This window comes from Bos taurus, chromosome 5 (genome assembly GCF_002263795.3).
Source record: "Bos taurus isolate L1 Dominette 01449 registration number 42190680 breed Hereford chromosome 5, ARS-UCD2.0, whole genome shotgun sequence".
Taxonomy (NCBI): domain Eukaryota; kingdom Metazoa; phylum Chordata; class Mammalia; order Artiodactyla; family Bovidae; genus Bos; species Bos taurus.
In genome coordinates, this window is record NC_037332.1 from 37,286,641 (window position 1) to 37,307,090 (window position 20,450).

At 39.3% G+C, this 20,450-nt stretch overlaps 1 protein-coding gene across 1 annotated transcript in view; it reads left to right on the forward strand.

Moving 5' to 3' along the window:
• LOC786089 (N-acetyltransferase ESCO2) overlaps positions 1–20,450 on the forward strand; it is a 170,438-nt gene that overhangs the window by 66,306 nt on the left and 83,682 nt on the right. The window lies entirely within an intron of this gene.

Consider the following 20,450-nt stretch of genomic DNA (forward strand, 5'->3'; position numbering starts at 1 on the left):
GTTATTGCATTCTGATTATGTTGTCCTTCTGTCATATCTTCATTTCAGTTCAGTTCAGTTGCTCAGTCGTGTCCGACTCTTTGCGACCCCATAAATCGCAGCAGGCCAGGCCTCCCTGTCCATCACCATCTCCCAGAGTTCACTCAAACTCACATCCATTGAGTTGGTGATGCCATCCAGCCATCTCATCCTCTGTCGTCCCCTTCTCCTCCTGCCCCCAATCCCTCCCAGCATCAGAGTCTTTTCCAATGAGTCAACTCCTCACATGAGGTGGCCAAAGTACTGGAGTTTCAGCTTTAGCATCATTCCTTCCAAAGAACACCCAGGGCTGATCTCCTTTAGAATGGACTGGTTGGATCTCTTTGCAGTCCCAGGGACTCTCAAGAGTCTTCTCCAACACCACAGTTCAAAAGCATCAATTCTTTGGTGCTCAGATTTCTTCACAGTCCAATTCTCACATCCTTACATGACCACTGGAAAAACCATAACCTTTACTAAACGGACCTTTGTTGGCAAAGTAACGTCTCTGCTTTTGAATATGCTATCTAGGTTGGTCATAACTTTTCTTCCAAGGAGTAAGCGTCCTTTAATTTCATGGGTGCAGTCACCATCTGCAGTGATTTTGGAGCCCAAAAAGATAAAGTCTGACACTGTTTCCAGTGCAACAGTTAGAACTGAACATGGAACAACAGACTGGTTCCAAATAGGAAAAGGAGTACGTCAAGGCTGTATATTGTCACCCTGCTTATTTAACTTATATACAGAGTACATCATGAGAAACGCTGGGCTGGAAGAAGAACAAGCTGGAATCAAGACTGCTGGGAGAAATATCAATAACCTCAGATCATACCTTTTCATACTGTCAGCTACAAATTGGCACTTACCAAGAGCATTGCCAAGGACTGAACAACAAAGGTATTTGCCATCTGCAGCACCCCGCTCCAGTATTCTTGCCTGGAAAATCCCATGGACAGAGGAGTCTGGTAGGCTATAGTCCATGGGGTCGCAAAGAGTTGGACATGACTGAGTGACTTCACTTCACTCTACGGAGATTGAACCCCAAGCTGCTATTGCTGTTGACCTTCAACAAGCCCCGTGGAAGTTCAGGGTGGAGTGAGGCACTCTGTGTTCCAGGAAATCTGGTGGGACAGGTCTTCAGATAGTTGGATGTTTTTAGGTGACATCAGATCCTCATGACTAACAAAAACCCTTTTGTAAAATGAGTGCTTCATGGTATTGAACTCCCCCTTCACCAAAACCTTATATATTGACTTTCCCCCACTGCTGCTTTGAAGCAGTCTCACAGAGCTATCTGAGATACTGCCTCCTGGGCTGCAGTCCTCCCCAAATAAAACTTATCTCACAACTCTCAAGTTGTATACCTTTTCTTTTTTTGACAATACCGCTTTACAATGATGAAATGTCAGAAGAACAACTACTCAAGGAATTCATGCATATTATAATTTTTTCACTGATTTTCTCACTCATAACTGACTGTTTCCTGAGAAATCTTTTTTCTGTCCTTCTGAGAAGTGATTTTTATGTTATCTTGGATATATTCAAACAACATATTTAGAAACTCTTAACATTAAAAACTTGATTAAGAATTAGGTCTGGTGACATAGAGAACATCATGATATTAAAAGTATGTAAATATTCATAGTATATGCCACATGATGACCAAATAAAAAAGTAAAGATCAACAACTTTGACTTTTCCTAAATTGTTACAAAGAAAAAAATTTATTATTTCTATAGGTATCTTCTTCTGTCATCCATTATAAACCTGACAATAACAACCAGCGGTTCCTGACAGTTATTTATAACACTTGGATTAATGAACAACCTCAGTTTTGGGCAATAGCATTTCCTATACTTAAATAGGGTTTACATAATTTTTTTCAAAGATTTCTGGCCATGGTAGTACTATGAATTTAGGCTTTAAAAATCTATACATCCAAACCTAACCATATAACAATGATAAATAAATTATTAGAACCAAAACAAAAGTTATAGGTGTATCTTTAAGCTAAAATCTCTTTAAGCCAGAAACACAACATATAAGCTGCATGAAGGATGATGTTATGGGCTTTGGACCTAGTCTAAAAGAGCCTTGGAGGTGGATTCTTACAGGGTAACAAGGATAGAAAGCACCATATACTGGGAAAATGGATCAAAGTTCATGATGGAAACCTGGGGATATGGATAGGATATCTCTTTCCTATCCTTGAAAAGAGATCAGAGAATTCTATGACTATTGCCTGGGGCTGGGGCTTCTGAAAGCTGTTGAAGAAAGAAGCAGCTAAGCAAGCAGCACATGGGCCAAACCACCTACTGATTCAGTGACTAACCTTGCAACTTCTCCAGTGTTGCCTTGGGACAGAAGCCACTAATGGGCATAAGAGGGGATGAGGAGGAAGGGAATGGTAAGTAGTTTCCACCAATTATGAGATCAAATGTGAATTTTTCAATCACATACAGAAAAGGTAGCATTAAGGAAGAGGAGGAACAAAATTGACAAAAAGGAGTCATTCACTTGTGACAGAAATGCAAGCAATATAGAATCTTAAAATGGCTTAAACATATGTTAATCATCAAATAGGTAACGAAAATAACCATAAAAATGAATTATAAAATACTGTAGATAGTTATAAATTAAGGTGAAAAATAACCAGTTAGAAATTCTTGAAATAAAAAATACAGGTTTTAGGTTGAAGAGCTCAATAGATCGGAATTTTAGACTGGACCTACTTGCAGAAAAAAATATGATAGTATTTAAAATTCTGCCAACATGAAGCACAGGGAGATAACAAGAAAAACAAGGAAATGGGAGAAATGATAGCTAGATGAAAAGGCTCCAGTATACTTCTAATAAAAGTCCCAGAACTAAAAATGATGGAAATTGTGAAGAAGCTGTCAAAAAGATAATGGCTGAGAATTTCCAGAACTGGAAGAAGAAAAATCATCAAGCAGAAATAATACATTAAGAGCAGGGTAGAATGAATGAAATCTAAACAAATATACATCCAAAGGAAATTTCAGAACATCAAGCATGAGGAGACCGTCTTCAGAGCTATCAAAGAGAAAAGGCAGGTGACCGTAAAAGGCCCACAACAAGACTGACAGCAAATTTCTCATTAATCAAATTATACTTCAAAAGTACTTTGAAGTCATTTTATTTTTTATTATTAGTAGTGACTTTATTTTTTTTTTAACAACAGTTTAGATTTGCAACAAAATTGAGAAAAGTGAAAGTGGCTCAGTCGTGTCCAACTTTTTGCAACCCCATGGACTATACAGCCCATGGAATTCTCTAGGCCAGAATACTGGAGTGGTAGCTTTTCCCTTCTTCAGGGGATCTTCCCAACCCAGGAATCAATCCGGGGTCTCCTGCAGGCAGATTGTTTATCAACTGAGCTACAGGGAAGCCCTAACAAAATTGAGAAGGAAGTCAAAGATTCCCCTGTCCCCATAGCCTCCACTGTAATCAACATCATTTATTGGAATAGTACATTTTTTTTTTTTTAACCAAGGATGAACCTACCTTGACACTTCATAATCACCCAATGCTGATAGTTTTTCTCAAGGTTGGCATTTTTCTCTGGTTGGCATCTTTTACTTAGTAATATTCATTTAAGTCTCTTCCACATCTTTTCATGGACTGATAGTTCATTTCTTTTTAGCTCTGAATAATATTTCATTGTCTGAATGTACCACAGTTCATTTATCTATTCTCCTACTGAAGGACATTTTGGTTGTTTCCAAGTTTGGGTAATTATAAATGAAACTGCTGTAAACATCCATGTGCATGATTTTGTATGGACTTAAGCTTTTTCTTCCTTTGGGCAAATATCAAGGAACATGATTGCTGGATCATTTGGTAAGAATAAGCTTAAATAAGAAATGTTCACTTGTCTTTCAAAGTTGGCTCTACCAACTGCATTCCCATTTTTATATGAGATTTCCAGTTGCTCCACATCCCCACCAGCATTCAGTTCAGTTCAGTTCAGTTCAGTCACTCAGTTATGTCTGACTGTGTGTGACCCCATAGACTGCAGAACTCCAGGTCTCCCTGTCCATCACCAACTCCCAGAGCCTACTCAAGGAAGTAGGCTTTCTACTCATGGAAGTCATGTCCATCACATCAGTGATGCCATCCAACCATCTCATCCTCTGTCATCCCCTTTTCCTCCCACCTTTAATCTTTCCCAGCATCAAGGTCTTTTCCAGTGAGTCAGTTCTTCACATCAGATAGTCAAAGTTTTGGAGTGTCATCTTCAGCATCAGTCCTTCCAATGAATATTCAGGACTGACTTCCTTTAGGATGGACTGGTTTGATCTCCTTGCAGTCCTACAGACTCTCGAGAGTCTTTTCCAACACCACAGTTCAAAAGCACCACAGTTTAATTCTTCAGTGCTCAGGTTTCTTTATAATACAACTCTCACATCCATACATGACTACTGGAAAAACCATAGCTTTGACTACATGGGCCTTTGTTGGCAAAGTAATGTCTCTGCTTTTTAATATGCTGTCTAGGTAGGTCATAGCTTTTCTTCCAGGAGTAAGCGTCTTTTAATTTCATGGCTGCAGTCACCTTCTGCAGTGATTTGGGAGCCCCCCCCAAAAAAAGTCTTCTCACCATATCCATTGTTTCCCCATCTATTTGCCATGAGGTGATAGGACCGGATGCTATGATCTTAGTTTTCAGAATGTTGAGTTTTAAGCCAACTTTTTCACTCTCCTCTTTCACTTCAAGAGGCACTTTTGTTCTTCTTCACTTTCTGCCATAAGCGTGATGTCATCTGCATATCTGAAGTTATTGATATTTCTCCAGGAAATCTTGATTCTAGCTGTACTTCATCCAGCCTGGCATTTTGCATGATGTACTCTGCCAATAAGTTAAATGAGCAGGGTGACAATATACAGCTTTGATGTACTCCTTTCCTTATTTGGAACCAGTCTGTTTTTTCATGTCCAGTTCTAACTGTTGCTTCTTGACCTATGTACAGATTTCTCAGGAGCCAGGTCAGCTGGTCCGGTATTCCCATCCCTTAAAGAATTTTCCACAGTTTGTAGTGATCCACATAGTCAAAGGCTTTGGCGTAGTCAATAAAGCAAAAGTTTTTCTGAAACTCTCTTGCTTTTTCTATGATCCAGTGGATTTTGGCAATATGATCTCTGGTTCCTCAGTTTCAATTTCAGTTTAGTGGCTCAGTCATGTTTGACTCTTTTCAACCCATGCACTGCAGCATGCTAGGCCTCCCTGTCCATCACCAACTCTGAAGTTTACTCAAACTCATGTCCACTGACTCGGTGATACCCTCCAACCATCTCATCTCATCCTGTCAGTGTTTAGGACTTAGTTTATCTAATAGGAGCACAGTGGTATCTCATTGTTTTGACTTGCATTTTGTTGATTACATATGATGTGGAACCTCTTTTCATATGCTTATTTATCAGTTGTGTATATACTTTGGTGAAGTGTCAGTTAAGGGTTTTGGGCCTTTTATTAAATTGAGTTGTTTTTTTCTTTAGCGACTTTTAAGTTTTTTTGAATATTTTGTATATTTTGAATAACAATATTTTATCAGATGTCTTTTGTAATATTTTCTCCCAGTCTATGGCTTGTCTGTTCATTCTGCTAACACTGTCTTTCACAGGAGGTGGGGAAGCATTCTATAGTCTTAGGGTTAGGTCTCAGTCTTTTTAGTATGCTTTTTTCCATGCTCCGGAATGTAAACTTCACAAATTATTTCTTGGTTTTTTTCTTTCTCCCTCTAGGTAGGAGAGGAGGATAGCTAGAGTGGGCTGAAGTTGGGTGTTTCCCCTCCCCAGGTCACTCAGGTTCTGATAATACTCCAGCAAGTTAAGCTCTGGTTAACTGGTTTTCCCTGAGGGCAGGCTTTGTTAAAAACAACAGAATGCTCTGGCATGTTTCAAAAGGGTCTCTTCCCCTTTCTCTGCCAGAAGCTGGAGGCAACTCCTTTTTGATATTACGGGAATCAGGTCAAGCACCTAAAAGTAAATCTCACAGTTGTGTGGCAGCCTCTCTCTGACTGGGTTCCCCTGTAATTTTTAACTCTCTGCCTTGTCCACAATGAGCTTCTAGCAGGTCATCAGTGATGGTTCAAGCTTTCATACCCCAGAAGGTTTTTGCTCCCAAGTCTCTGTCCTGATAAACCGACTCTAGTTGCCTTCTGACTCTCCAGACTAGGGGGCAGTGATTTGCTTTGTGCCTTTTTCTCTCTTATGGACCCAAGAATTTATTTTTAGGTCTGTTCATATTTTTACTTGTTGGGACAGAGCAGCAATTTCCAAGCTCCTTATATATGGAACTGTAAACCAAAGGCCCACATGAAGTTTTTGTTCCAGATAGGCTGGGAAAAAGTTGTGGCAACTTGGGATAAAGCCAAATAAGCCAGCCACAAAGGGTGGCAGCTGGAAGGAGGAAAGGTTTGAGGAATTAAAGAAATCCTGGGATCATTTCTGAACTGAAGAGCAGGTAGTCAAGGCAGATTTAATTCAGTTCCTGCTGCTATGAGCATTGGTGTTTTATAAGTGACTATAGGTTAACTCTAAAAGCTCAGTTCCTGAAAAGCGTTTCCCAAGCCTATTCCATGGAACATGATAAAGGAATAAAAATCTCTGCTAAATGATCAAAAAAGTTCCACTGTCAAATATGATTGGAAACCACTGGGTGAGACAAAATCAAATTTTTTCACAGCAGAATTTACCGGAACCTTTGCTATAGCAGCATGCCCTATAAGTCTCTAAGACATGTATTTAGAATGCAGGGTATTCAGATCTACAAACTTTTTTGAACTTAGATTGCTATTTCTTCAGAAAGGCTAATGAGATAATTTACCACTTATGTTTTGGAAGAAAAGCTTCTTTAGATTTATCTAGTTTTAACATTTTCATGATATTTTCAGACAAGTCTTTGGAGACATAAAGTAAAGTAAGCAAAATATCATTCTCCAGTCATCATAAAACTCCCCACGAACTGCCCACCCCTGATGATTAAAGACCATTCAGTTAAGGTGGAGTCTTGCATATGCCAGATTGCCCCGTGATTCAATCATACTTTTGTCCATTTTTCCTTCTAACCCTCTCTGCTTTCACTGATTCAGGGTGGAGTAGCTTTTGCAGCTACAAAAGTCACTTGTTAAAGGTCTGGTCCTTCTTTACCTGTTTTATTGCTTCAGGAACCTGCTAAGAGTGTGACTTAAAGCAATCCTAGAATAATGTGTTAAGCTACACATAACTGGTTTGTTTTATAACACTTCATACCACAAATGCGTAGAGTCCACAAATGATGGGTACTTCATCTGGTCCTCTTGTTTGGGGCCTAAGAAGTGCTTCCTTTGAATGAACAACTAAATGCCTCATGGAAAGGAGTAACACTACTGATTTGCTATCATCTTAGTGGCAAATGGTATTTTATACAATGGCAATGTATTTATTACCCAGAGGAAAATATGCTTGGTTAAAGTAACATTCCAGTAGATGTACCACTCCTATGATATAACCATTCTGGCTCCTAGAATGACAACTTCAGAAGTCAGATGCATAAACCAGTCCAAACATCCTCATATAGTAAAATCCTGAAGGTTCTTTTAAGACAATATAGAAAAAAAGAATAATACAATAATGATTAAAATCACAGTGAAGAATAAAAAGTAAGTCCACTTACCTAGCACTTATCCAGTGTTCACCATGGCCTAGATGTCTCAGCACTTTTGACACCTGAATCCATTTAATCCCTCTAAAAAACTCAATGAGACAGAGAAGGAGGCCTTAATATCTGGAAACATAACAGACATTATGAATGACTTACAGATATGACATTACAGTATGTGATGTGTTTAATGTGCTGTGCAGTTACATTGAATGTGGTACATTAATTCATTTCCATCAATCATTGCTCATGTATCTGTGATGTGTTGCCTCAGATGATCTCTGCTTTTTCACCAATTAAACCTGTGAAGTACATCAGAGGGATTCAAAATACATTAAAAAATACAATAACTTAATAGTGTCTATGCTACTACCTCTTATAACTACCGTGTATTATTTTCTCTATTTTAAAGATAAAGAGACTTGAAGAAGTTAGCCATTTGCCCACGGTCACAGAACTAGAAGTGGTGGAGAAATGATTTAAATAAAGGCCATCTGACTCAAGAGAGCTCGTGCCTTTACTGGGTCATAAATAAATAAAATGACTTATCAATAGTCTATAGCAGGGTTTTGAAATGAATTTGCATTCGCTATGCTTGTTGTTGGGCTTCTAAGGTGGCGCTAGTAGTAAAGAACCCACCTGCCAATGCAGGAGACATAAGACACGTGGATTCCATCTCTGGGTCAGGAATAGCCCCTGGAGGAGGAAATGGCAACCCACTCCAGTATTCTTGCCAGGAGAATCCCATAGACAGAGGAGCCTGGTGGGCTAAGTCCATGGCGTCACAAAGAGTGGGACACGACTGAAGCAACTTAGCATGCACGCACACACTTCTTGTTATTTGCCAAGTCATATCCGACTTTTGCAACTCCATGGACTGCAGCCTGCCAGGCTCCTCTGTTCATGGAATTCTCCAAGAAAGAATACTGGAGTGGGTTGCCATTTCCTTCTCCAGAGGATCTTCCTGACCCAGAGATGGAACCCACGTCTCCTGCCTTGGCAGGCGGATTCTTTACCACCAAGCCATCTGGGAAGCCCATTGTCTGGGCAAGTTCTGTGTAAATTTCTTGTCTTTTATTTTCCAAATTATTAATAGTTATCTATTTATTTGTGTCCTACTCTGTTCTATAGCAAAGAAGTCATTTCTCTGTATCAAGGCTTTTGTTTCTTGTAATTTATTTCCAAACTTTCTCAGTGGCCAGTCCTAAGGATGTTTGTAGTGCAAAATGACTGCTACAGGTTACTCATGAGCAACAGAACTGACCTCTTCTGGTACTTAGCAAGCTGCTATGGTAATATTTCATTCATTTTGTAAAGAAAGAATAACTTCCAGTGGGATCTATATTGAATTAGAACTGAGTCTGCGTGGATTTAAGTATACTTCCTGTTAGACTCAATTAAGTGGTCAAGCTTCTGATATCTTAGGTCTTAGATTGACTGTCAGTTTCATGACTACTGTCATGAAGGTCAGTCTCCATGTCATTATATTCATGGGTAAATACACATATATCTACAGAAAGAATTGCAAATAGAATAGTTTTTTGGTTTCCTTTCACATGTTAACATGACTTTCCAACTCCATTTTGTTTTTCTGAAATGGTAAATCCCGGAATGATCTCTCTCTTAAGAATGATGCCTCAGACCAAAAATGAATATTAATGGCCCATAGCCTTTAGGGTGAAAAGTCAATTTATTAGGAACTTGCTGTTTAGTATAAGATTTCTTTTAAACCTACATACAATCAGGTCACTATTACAAACTTGTTATTAAATTATAAATGATGGGTGATTTCTAAGTGTCATAAAGTATGTAAAGTGTGAATGGAATATAAGTTGATACAAGGGAGGAAGGAAGGAGGGAGAGAAGGACTGGAGGGTGAAGAGAAGGGGAATGAAGAGAGAGAGACTAAGGATTTAGAGAGGAACTGATGAATGTCCATCTTTGAACTGGGGGCTAGAGGGACAAAGAGAGTATCTGGCTTCAATAGGGCACATAGTTAGAAAAGAGAAATCAGGGCTATTGTTTTGACTCTAATTCCTTTTTTTATTGGTTTATGAAATTCAGTATCTGTGTCCAGAGAAAATTGCTACTTTGAATAAGAAAGAATGATGGAGCTGGATCATCTCTGTCAGTGACTTGACAGACACATTCCTAATTATCAGGAATGAGTTACAAAAATAGCTAGATCTGGAACAGAAGGCAAGGGAGTATGTGTCCTCCAAGGAAGGTTACTATTCATGCTCAGATAACCTGTCCCAGTAGCCTAACCTTGGATAACAAAGAATCTTAATAGGATTGAATCGTTAATGTTGAATCTCTAATCCTAATTCTCTAATTACTATTGAATCTCTAATCTTTAATGCTCTTTTAACTCACATATTTGAACTTCTGAGTTTTGTGACCGAAAATTTGGAGCTAATACATTTCTCAATTTCTATAGCAAATAAATTCTATTACAGAACAGATAGCCACACAAGGCTAGGTCATGTGTGTCTGAATGAAAAGGCCCTGATCTAAGGTATCGGTCAAATGTCTTAAAAAAAAAAATTTACATGGAAAATTTTTCACTGTGGTTTGACAATAATGAACTGTGTCTCAACTATTAAACCTGAAATTTAAACCCATTTGCTTTTTTTCATTAGGTAAAAGACTCACATAAGAAAAGATCCTGTGGAAACACAGAAGAATGGAATCTTAGAATGGCAAGCAGCAGTATAACGTTTTAAGAAACGAGCATATTGCCTCTCAGCATTTTGTTGTGCTATAACGATTCAAAGATGGAAAATCTTTGAATTTAAACCAGAAATTAAAACCTTTGTATTAAAACTGAAAAATTTAAACCAGAAATCATAGCAATAGTGTAGTAATGTTATGTTATTGTTGTTACAATAATTTTAATTTGCATCTGTATCCCATACACTCTATGATGTTACATATACCTTGCAATTTTTTATATAACTTGCACTTTTTGATGTTTAGGCATTCCAAATTGGACTGTGACTTGTTTGATCAGAATTGTCATTAAAATACTTGAGAAGATATTTTCTCTTAGTTTATTTGAAATGATTTGGTTTTTCTTGTGTGATGTTATAGATGACAATTAAAGTTTTCTTACTAACTGACTTGCTTTCTTTGATGTATTCTGAAAATCAGAACAGAGCACCAATTGATCCTTCAAAATCCTTGGTATGATACTGATGATATCCAATCAATATCAGGTCATCTGTATTTTCCAAGAATACTAGAGATACTACAACCAGTAGCAAAAAAAATTCCTTGATTCTCCCAAACTCTGCATCCTACAATAGGTAATTGTTTGTAGTAAATTGTCCTGACTCTTTTCTTTAACCCTGTGACAAATGGGACGAATCCTTGAGACAAAACTGTTATTGTGTGCTCTCTGCAGTATCACAGTTTACATTGTAGGAATGGAGATTTTGGAGATGTGTCTGCCTATTCACGCTGTGGTTTGACCAGCACTGCATGCTTGTGGATTCTTAATACATGCTACTTGATGACTGATTTATACACTCCATTTACAAGGTGTTAATGTAAAAAATGGCCACATTCAGTCTCATCTCACCAAATTAAGATAGTTTTTACATTTTTTCCCAGTAATGTCTTTTGTAAACAACACTAAATATTACTTCAAATTCATCAACAGCTCTTTATGATTAGTGGAGATGCTGTGACAACAGAATGTACATGAAATGTCCAAATAAATACATTTTATACTAGACAAACAACACAGATGGTTTTAAGTTTTTACTATGGATTTATGGCCTGTGTAATTTATAGTACACAGCAACTTATTGCAGCTAGTCTGGAGAGTTATTCTGAGTTATAGAATATGATAAATAAGATTTAATAGAACTTTACAAAGTAAAATGAGAATAAAACCACTATGCTTCATCAATGAGGCACAACTGTTACTTTTGTCTAGTATATATGTCAAGTTTTCATTGCATGCTCTAGAAATTGCTGTATTTTGGGGTAACAAAAAAGGAGCAGACCCATGACAATCATTTGCAGTATTAACAATTATTTGAAGGTGAACTTTTTATAAAACAAATTCGAGTTATTTTCCAGAGTTGGAAACATGGGGGACAAAATAACATGAGCTTTTGCATCTATCACATTTATAAACCTGTCTCCTTTGCTGAGATTCAGATTTGTTATCTGTAAAATGGAGGAAATAACACCTACTTCAAAGGGTTAAAAGATAATGAGATGAGTTAAATTATTGCCCATGAATAGCAAGGTTTCAATACATTACATGAGATACCAGCATGTCCTCAGTAATGACAGTTCTTCTTATTATTTTTATTATGTCAGATTTCCTCCTTCTAGGTGTGTGAACCAGCAAGAAAAAGGCATGGGAATCAGAAAATGAAAGAAGTTAAATACCAGGTTAAGAAATTAGAAATTTTATTCAATAATCAATGAGACCATTAAAAGTATTTTAAGAAGAAAAATTAACCTGATTTGGACACTGCTTTGTTCAGTCTCTAAGTTGTGTCCGACTCTTTGTGATCCCATCGACTGCAGCATGCCCAGTTTCCCTGTCCTTCACCATCTTCTGGAGTTTGCTCAAATTCATGTCCACTGAGTAGATGATGCCATTCAACTATCTCGCCCTTTGTCATCCCCTTCTCCTCCTGCCCTCAATCTTTAATTTCAATAATAGTTCTCAATAGTAGTAGTTGTCAAATTTTAGGGTACATGAGAACCCTAGTGATGATTGTTAAACCTGCAGATTTGAGGATTTCACTCTGAGAAGTTATGCCTAGTTAGATCTGATATGGGATCCAACTGGCTCTGTTACAGAAAGTTCTGGAGTCACATTTCATGAAAATGCCACTTTAGAGAAATTGATCCAGATGCAAGACAAAGGGTATTTGGAAGGGGAGAAAATGAACACAAGGAGGTCATTTAGATGCTTACTACTAAAAGTCGAGTTGCTAGGTCACAGCACTGAGATGATCTAGGCACTCAGAAAATGGAGAACCTTGGTCCAGAGGAAAAAACCAATAAATCAGAATGCACATTTAAAAAAGCTTTTGTTGTAGTTGTGGTTCAGTCACTAAGTCGAGTCTGACTCTTTGAGAACCCATTGACTGCAGCACATCAGGCTTCTCTGTCCTTCACTATCTCACAGGGTTTGCTCAAACTCATGTCTATGGAGTTGGTGATGCCATCCAACCATCTCATCCTCTGTCGCCCCCTTCTTCTCCTGCCTTCAATCTTTCCCAGCATCAGGGTCTTTTCCAATGAGTCATCACTTTGCATCAGATGGCCAAATGATTGGAGCTTCCACTTCAGCATCAGTCCTTCTAATGCATACTTAGGGTTGATTTCCTTTAAGATTGACTGGTTTGATCTCCTTGTTGTCCAAGGGACTCTCAAGAGTCTTCTCCAGCACCACCATTCAAAAGCATCAATTCTTGGACACTCAGACTTCTTTATGGTCCAACTCCCACATCCCTATATGAGTACTGGAAAAACCATAGCTTTGAGTATACATGCAAAATGATGTTTCTGCTTTTTAAAACACTGTCCAGGTTTGTCACAGCTTTTCTTCCAAGGAGTAAGCATCTTTTAATTTCATGGCTGCAGTCACCATCTGCAGTGATATTGGAGCCCAAGAAAATAAAGTTTGTCACTGTTGCCAGTTTTTCCCCATCTTTTTGCCAAGAAGTGAGCAACAGTTAGAACTGGACATGGAACAGCAGACTGGTTCCAAATAGGAAAAGGAGTACGTCAAGGCTGTATATTGTCATCCTGCTTATTTAACTTATATGCAGAGTACATCATGAGAAATTCTGGGTTGGAAGAAGCACAAGCTGGAATCAAGATTGCCGGGAGAAATATCAATAACCTCAGATATGCAGATGACACCACCCTTATGGCAGAAAGTGAAGAGGAACTCAAAAGCCTCTTGATGAAGGTGAAAGAGGAGAGTGAAAAAGTTTGGCTAAAACTCAACATTCAGAAAACGAGGATGATGGCATCTGGTCCCATCACTTCATGGGAAATAGATGGGGAAACAGTGGAAACAGTGTCAGACTTTATTTTGGGGGGCTCCAAAATCACTGCAGATGGCGACTGCAGCCATAAAATTAAAAGACGCTTACTCCTTGGAAGAAAAGTTATGACCAACCTAGATAGCGTATTGAAAAGCAGAGACATTACTTTGCCAACAAAGGTCCGTCTGGTCAAGGCTATGGTTTTTCCTGTGGTCATGTATGGATGTGAGAGTTGGACTGTGAAGAAAGTTGAGCGCCGAAGAATTGATGCTTTTGAACTGTGGTGTTGGAGAAGACTCTTGAGAGTCCCTTGGACTGCAAGGAGATCCAACCAGTCCATTTTGAAGGAGATCAGCCCTGGGATTTCTTTGGAAGGAATGATGCTAAAGCTGAAACTCCAGTACTTTGGCCACCTCATGCGAAGAGTTGATTCTTTGAAAAAGACTCTGATGCTGGGAGAGATTGGGGGCAGGAGGAGAAGGGGACGACAGAGGATGAGATGGCTGGATGGCATCACTGACTCAATGGACATGAGTCTGAGTGAACTCCTGGAGTTGGTGATGGACAGGGAGGCCTGGCATGCTGCTATTCATGGAGTCGCAAAGAGTCGGACACGACTGAGTGACTGAACTGAACTCAACTGATGGGACTGAATGTCATGATCTTAGTTTCTTGAAAGCTGTTTTAAATCAACTTTACACTGTACTCTATCATTCTCATTAAGATGTTCTTTCATTCCTCTTCACTTTCTGCCATTAGTGTGGTGTTATCTGCATATCTGAGGTTATTGATATTTTTCCCAGCAATGTTGATTCCAGCTTGTGAGTCATCCAGGCATTTCACATGATGTACTCTGCATATAAGTTAAATAAACAGGGCAACAATATATAGCCTTGATGTAATCCTTTCCCAATTTGGAACCAATCTGTTGTTCCATGTCTGGTGTAACTCTTGTTTCTTGGCCTACGTACAGGTTTCTCAGGAGAGAAGTAAGGTAATCTGGTATTTCATCTCTTTAAGAATTTTCCACAGTTTGTTGTGATCCACATTGTCAAATGCTTTTGCACATCAATGAAGCAAAAGTAGATGTTTTCCTGGAATTCCCTTGCTTTCTATACAATCAACAGATGTTGGCAACTTGATCTCTGGTTCCTCTGCCTTTCCTAAATTCAGCATGTACATCTAGAAGTTCCCAGCTCATGTACTGCTGAAGTCTAGCTTGAAGGATTTTGATCATTACCTTGCTAGCATGTGAAATGAGTGCAATTGTATGGTAATCTGAACATTCTTTTTGGCATTGCCTTTCTTTGGGATTGGAATGAAAACTGACATTTTCCAGTCATTTGGCCACTGGTGAGTTTTCCAAATTTGCTGACATATTGAGTGCAGCACTTTAACAGCATCATCTTTTAGGATTTTAAATAGCTCAGCTGGAATTCCATCACCTCCACAAGCTTTGTTTGTGTAATGCTTCCTAAGGCCCACTTGACTTCATCCTCCAGGATGTCTGGCTCTAAGTGAGTAACCAAACCTTCGTGGTCATCAGGTCATTAGACCTTCTTTGTATACTTCTTCTGTGCATTCTTTCCACTTCTTCTTAATCTCTTCTGCTTCTGTTAGATCCTTGTTGTTTCTTTTATTGAGCCATCTTCTCATAAAATATTACCTGCGGTTCAGTTCAGTCACTCAGTCATGTTGAACTCTGTTCAGTTCAATTCAATTATGCATCAGTTTTGTTCAATTCAGTTGCTCAGTTGTGTCTGACTATTTGAGAACCCATGGACTGCAGGATACCAGGCTTCCGTGTCCTTCACTATCTCCTGGAGTTTGCTCAAACTCATGTCCATTGAGTTGATGATGCCATTCAGCCATCATGTTCTCTGTCGCCCCCTTCTCCTCTTGTCCTCAATCTTTCCCAGCATCATGGTCTTTTCCAGTGAGTTTTCTCTTCACATAAGGTGGCCAAATTATTGGAGTTTCAGCTTTAGCATCAGTCCTTCCAAAGAATATTCAGGGTTTATTTCCCTTAGGGTTGACTGGTTTGATCTCCTTGCCATCAAAGGGACTTGCAAGAGTCTTCTCCAGCACTACAGTTTGAAAGCATCAATTCTTTGGGACTCAGCCTTCTTTATTTCCCTTGGTATAGCCAGTTTTCTTGAAGATGTCTCTAGTCTTTCCAACCCTGTTGTTTTCCTCTATTTCTTTGGATTGTTCACTTAAGAAGGCATTCTCATTTCTCCTTATTATTCTCTGGAACTCTCCATTCAGTTATGTATCTTTCACTGTCTTCTTTGCCTTTTTCTTCTTTTTTCAGTTCCTTTTCTCAGACCTTTTGTAAGATCTCATCAGACAACCCTTTGTCTTTTTGCATTTCTTTTTCTTTGGGATGGCTTTGGTCACCACCTCCTGTACAATATTAAGAACCTCCATCCATAGTTCTTCAGGTACTCTGTCTACCAGCTCTAATCCCTTGAATATATTTGTCATATCCACTGTATAATCATAGGAGATTTGATTTATGTCATATCTGAATGGCCTAATGGTTTTCCCTACTTTCTTCAATTTAAGCCTGAAGTTTGCAGTAGGAACTGATGATCGGAGGCACAGTCAGCTCTGATCTTGTTTTTGCTGACTATATAGAGCTCCTCTGCTTCAACTGCAAAGAATATAATAAATCTAATTTCAGTATTGACCATCTGGTGATATCTATATATAGAGTCCTTTAAAGCTTTATTGAGGTACAACTGGAAAATAAAAATTGTATAAATTTAAGGTGTATCTATGACATAATGTTTATATATATATGCATTTATACATATATATCACTATATATAGTGAAATAGCACAATCCAGCTACTTGCATTCATCACCTCATATAGTTTCTGTTTTCTTTATTCTTTTTCCTTCTTCTCCTTCTCTTTTTGTTGTAAGAACAAGAAAACTCTCCCACTGGAGTTATGGAGAGGGAGGGGCCCTCTGGAATGAATTAAGATCTAGCCTATTAGCGAATTTCAAGTATACATTCAGTTCAGGTCAGTCGCTTAGTCATGTCCGACTCTTTGCGACCCCATGAATTGCAGCACACCAGGCCTCCCTGTCCATCACCAACTCCCGGAGTTCACCCAAACTCATGTGCATCGAGTTGGTGATGCCATCCAGCCATCTCATCCTCTGTCGTCCCCTTCTCCTCTTGCCCCCAATCCCTCCCAGCATTGGGGTCTTTTCCAATGAGTCAACTCTTTGCATGAGGTGGCCAAAGTATTGGAGTTTCAGCCTCAGCATCAGTCCTTCCAATGAACACCCAGGACTGGTCTCCTTTAGGATACATTATGGCATTGTTAAGTAGTCATGTTGCACATTGATAAGATTGATGGGTAATTCATTCACATACTAACACAGGAGATGACTGGCCTATAATGTAAATAGTACTGATGGAAGCCCATCAAAGCCTGGGTTGGGCAGTGGCAGAGGGAGAAGAAAGGAAGCATTACAAATCCATGCCAGAGGGCCCCTCCCTCTCCCTAACTCCAGTGGGTCATTGGAATTTTAGACCCACTGCTCCTGGTAGAGAGCTCATTAGAATTGTAAGAAAGAATAGTGCTCACCTTGTTCTCCCCTCTAGTGCCCCTGAACAGAGGAGACATGGAGCTGGGTTCTCCCTTTCTCAGCCTTAGAAACAAATTTGGGAACAGCTGCAAAGCCAGCTGAAACATTTGCAAATAGCCATTTGGCCTCACTTCCCACCCTGGTGTGGTGTAAACATGGAGATGACAGTAGAGGGACGATTATCAGATTCAATTTGAGAACACAGGACTGGAGATTGGAGGATAAGTGAGAATTTGGTAAAATGTGGGCATGAGGTGTTGGATCCTTTAGAAAATGTCTTCTTGACACAATAGCTTCACAGATGACAAAGGTATTCGTAGCTCTTCTTCTGACCCTTGAGCAATTCTCATTTTCCTAATTGAAGAAAGTTGCCTAAATGCTGGAGGTACCAGGATATGGTTTCTATGACAATGAAATGGATTACTGCCCACTGAGTTGAGCCCGGAAGTTTGTAGCTGCACAGCTGTCTCACTAATTACTCTCCTAATGTGACAGAGGGAAAAGCACATTGTAATTTTGATGTACAGTTGTTTCATGAGCATAGCATTAGTGCAGAACTTCAGGGGTGCCTGTATTAGCCAGAGTGAGGCTGAATTAAATATGGAGTGACTCTGGAGCTAGCAGAGGTGTTCTATTAGCTGAATGGCAGAGCACACAATTTAGAAGCTATAGGCTCTGAGTTTTCTCTCAGTAACACTGTCTAAACATAATTAATGAGTTGCTTCTCACAGTAAGTGACACTAATTACTTGCACTCTAATTGCTATGTACAAAGTAATGTTACCCCGATCTAAGTGCTCTGTAGAGTAGCGACATGAGAGTTTTAATACATTATCATGGATTTCATGTAATTACAATTCTTTCCTCTGGAACAAAAGGAAAATATTGTAGGCTATTTATCAGGAATCAATAAATAAATAACTACTATTACCACTATTAAGATATAGTGATTGAACCCTTTCCTAATTATTAGCGTGTATGTGATGAGAAATGGGTATAGTTGGAAGTGCCAGTCCTTAGAACTGAAAATTTGCCCTCTGCTAGATGATTCTCTAGCAAGAATATTCTTGCTAGATGATTTTCTCTTCCAAAGAAAATTATTCCAATTTATCCTAAATTTTATGAATTTTCTAAAATCAAAGACAGTGAATTGATAAGTAGAGAAAAAGGAAATATTAACTTTTCATCTGATTTCATCTTTAGGTCCTGCATGTTTATTTGATTTTATTTTTCATCTTTTATGCCAGCTGTCCACAATCTTTTTGGCATCAGGGACTGGTTTCATGGAGGACAATTTCCCACAGACTTGGGGTGGATAAATGGCTTCAGAAAAATTCAAGCACAGTAGTTTGCACTCCTAATGCCACTGCTGCTCTGACTTTGACAGGAGGCAGAGATCAAGCAGTAATGTGAGTGACGGGGAGCAGTTGTAAATACAAATGAAGCTTCGCTTGCTTGTACACCCCCTGCCTCCTGTTGTGCCACCTAGTTCTTAACAGGCCATAGACTGGTACTGATCCATGACCCAGGGGTTGGGGACCTCTGCTTTATGCTATAGGTTCCTCTCCCGTACAAGATTCAGTTCAGTTCAGTTCAGTCGCCCATTTATGTCCGACTCTTTGTGATGCCATGGACTGTAGCACGCAAGACTTCCCTGTCCATCATCAACTCCCAGAGCCTACTCAAACTCATGTCCATCGCATTGGTGATGCCATCCAACCATCTTATCCTCTGTCATCCCCTTCTATTCCTGCCTTCAATCTTTCCCAGCATCAAGGTCTTTTCCAATGAGTAGGTTCTTCGCATCAGGTGGCCAAAGTATTGGAGTTTCAGCTTCAGCATCAGTCCTTTCAATAAATATTCAGGACTGATTTTCTTTAGGATGGACTGGTTGGATCGCCTTGCTGTCCAAGGGACTCTCAAGAGTCTTCTCCAACACCACAGTTTAAAAAGCATCAATTCTTCAGCACTCAGCTTTTCTTATAAGTCCAACTCTCACATCCATACATGACTACTGAAAAAACCATAGCTTTTACTGGATGGGCCTTTGTTGGCAAAACCATGTCTCTACTTTTTAATATGCTACCTAGGTTGATCATAACTTTTCTTCCAAGGAGCAAGCATCTTTTAATTTCATGGCTGCAGTCACCATCTGCAGTGATTTCGGAGCCCCCCTCAAATGTCCGTCACTGTTTCCACTGTTTCCCCATCTATTTGCCATGAAGTGATGGGACTGGTTGCCATGATCTAGTTTTCAGAATGTTGAGCTTTAAGCCAACTTTTTCACTCTCCTCCTTCACTTTCATCAAGAGACGCTTTTGTTCTTCTTCACTTTCTGCCATAAGTGTGGTGTCACCTGCATATCTGAGGTTATTGATATTTCTCCCAGAAATCTTGATTTCAGCTTGTGCTTCATCCAGTCCAGCATTTCTCATGATGTATTCTTCATATAAGTTAAATAAGCAGGGTGACAATATACAGCCTTGACGTACTCCTTTTCCTATTTAGAATCAGTCTGTTGTTCCATGTCCAGTTCTAACTGTTGCTTCTTGACCTGCATACAGATGTCTCAGGACACAGGTCAGCTGGTCTGGTACGCCCATATCTTGAAGAATTTTTCACACTTTGTGGTGATTCATACAGTCAAAGGCTTTGGCACAGTCAATAAAGCAGAAATAGATGTTATTTTGGAACTCTCTCGCTTTTTCTATGATCCAGTGGATGCTGGCAATTTGATCTCAGGTTCCTCTGCCTTTCCTAAATCCAGCTTGAACATCTGGAAGTTCAGGGTTCATGTACTGCTGAAGCCTGGCTTGGAGAATTTTGAACACTACTTTGCTAGCGTGTGAGATGAGTGCAATTGTGCAGTAGTTTGAGCATTCTTTGGCATTGCCTTTCTTTGGGACTGGAAATAAAACTGACTTTTCCAGTCCTGTGGCCAGTGTTGAGTTTTCCAGATTTTCTGGCATATTGGGTGCAACACTTTCACAGCATTATCTTTCAGGATTTGAAACAGCTCAGCTGAAATTCCATCACCTCCACTAACTTTGTAGTGATGCTTCCTAAGCCCACTTGACTTCACATTCCAGGATATCTGGCTCTAGGTGAGTGATCACACTTCATAATTATCTGGGTTGTAAG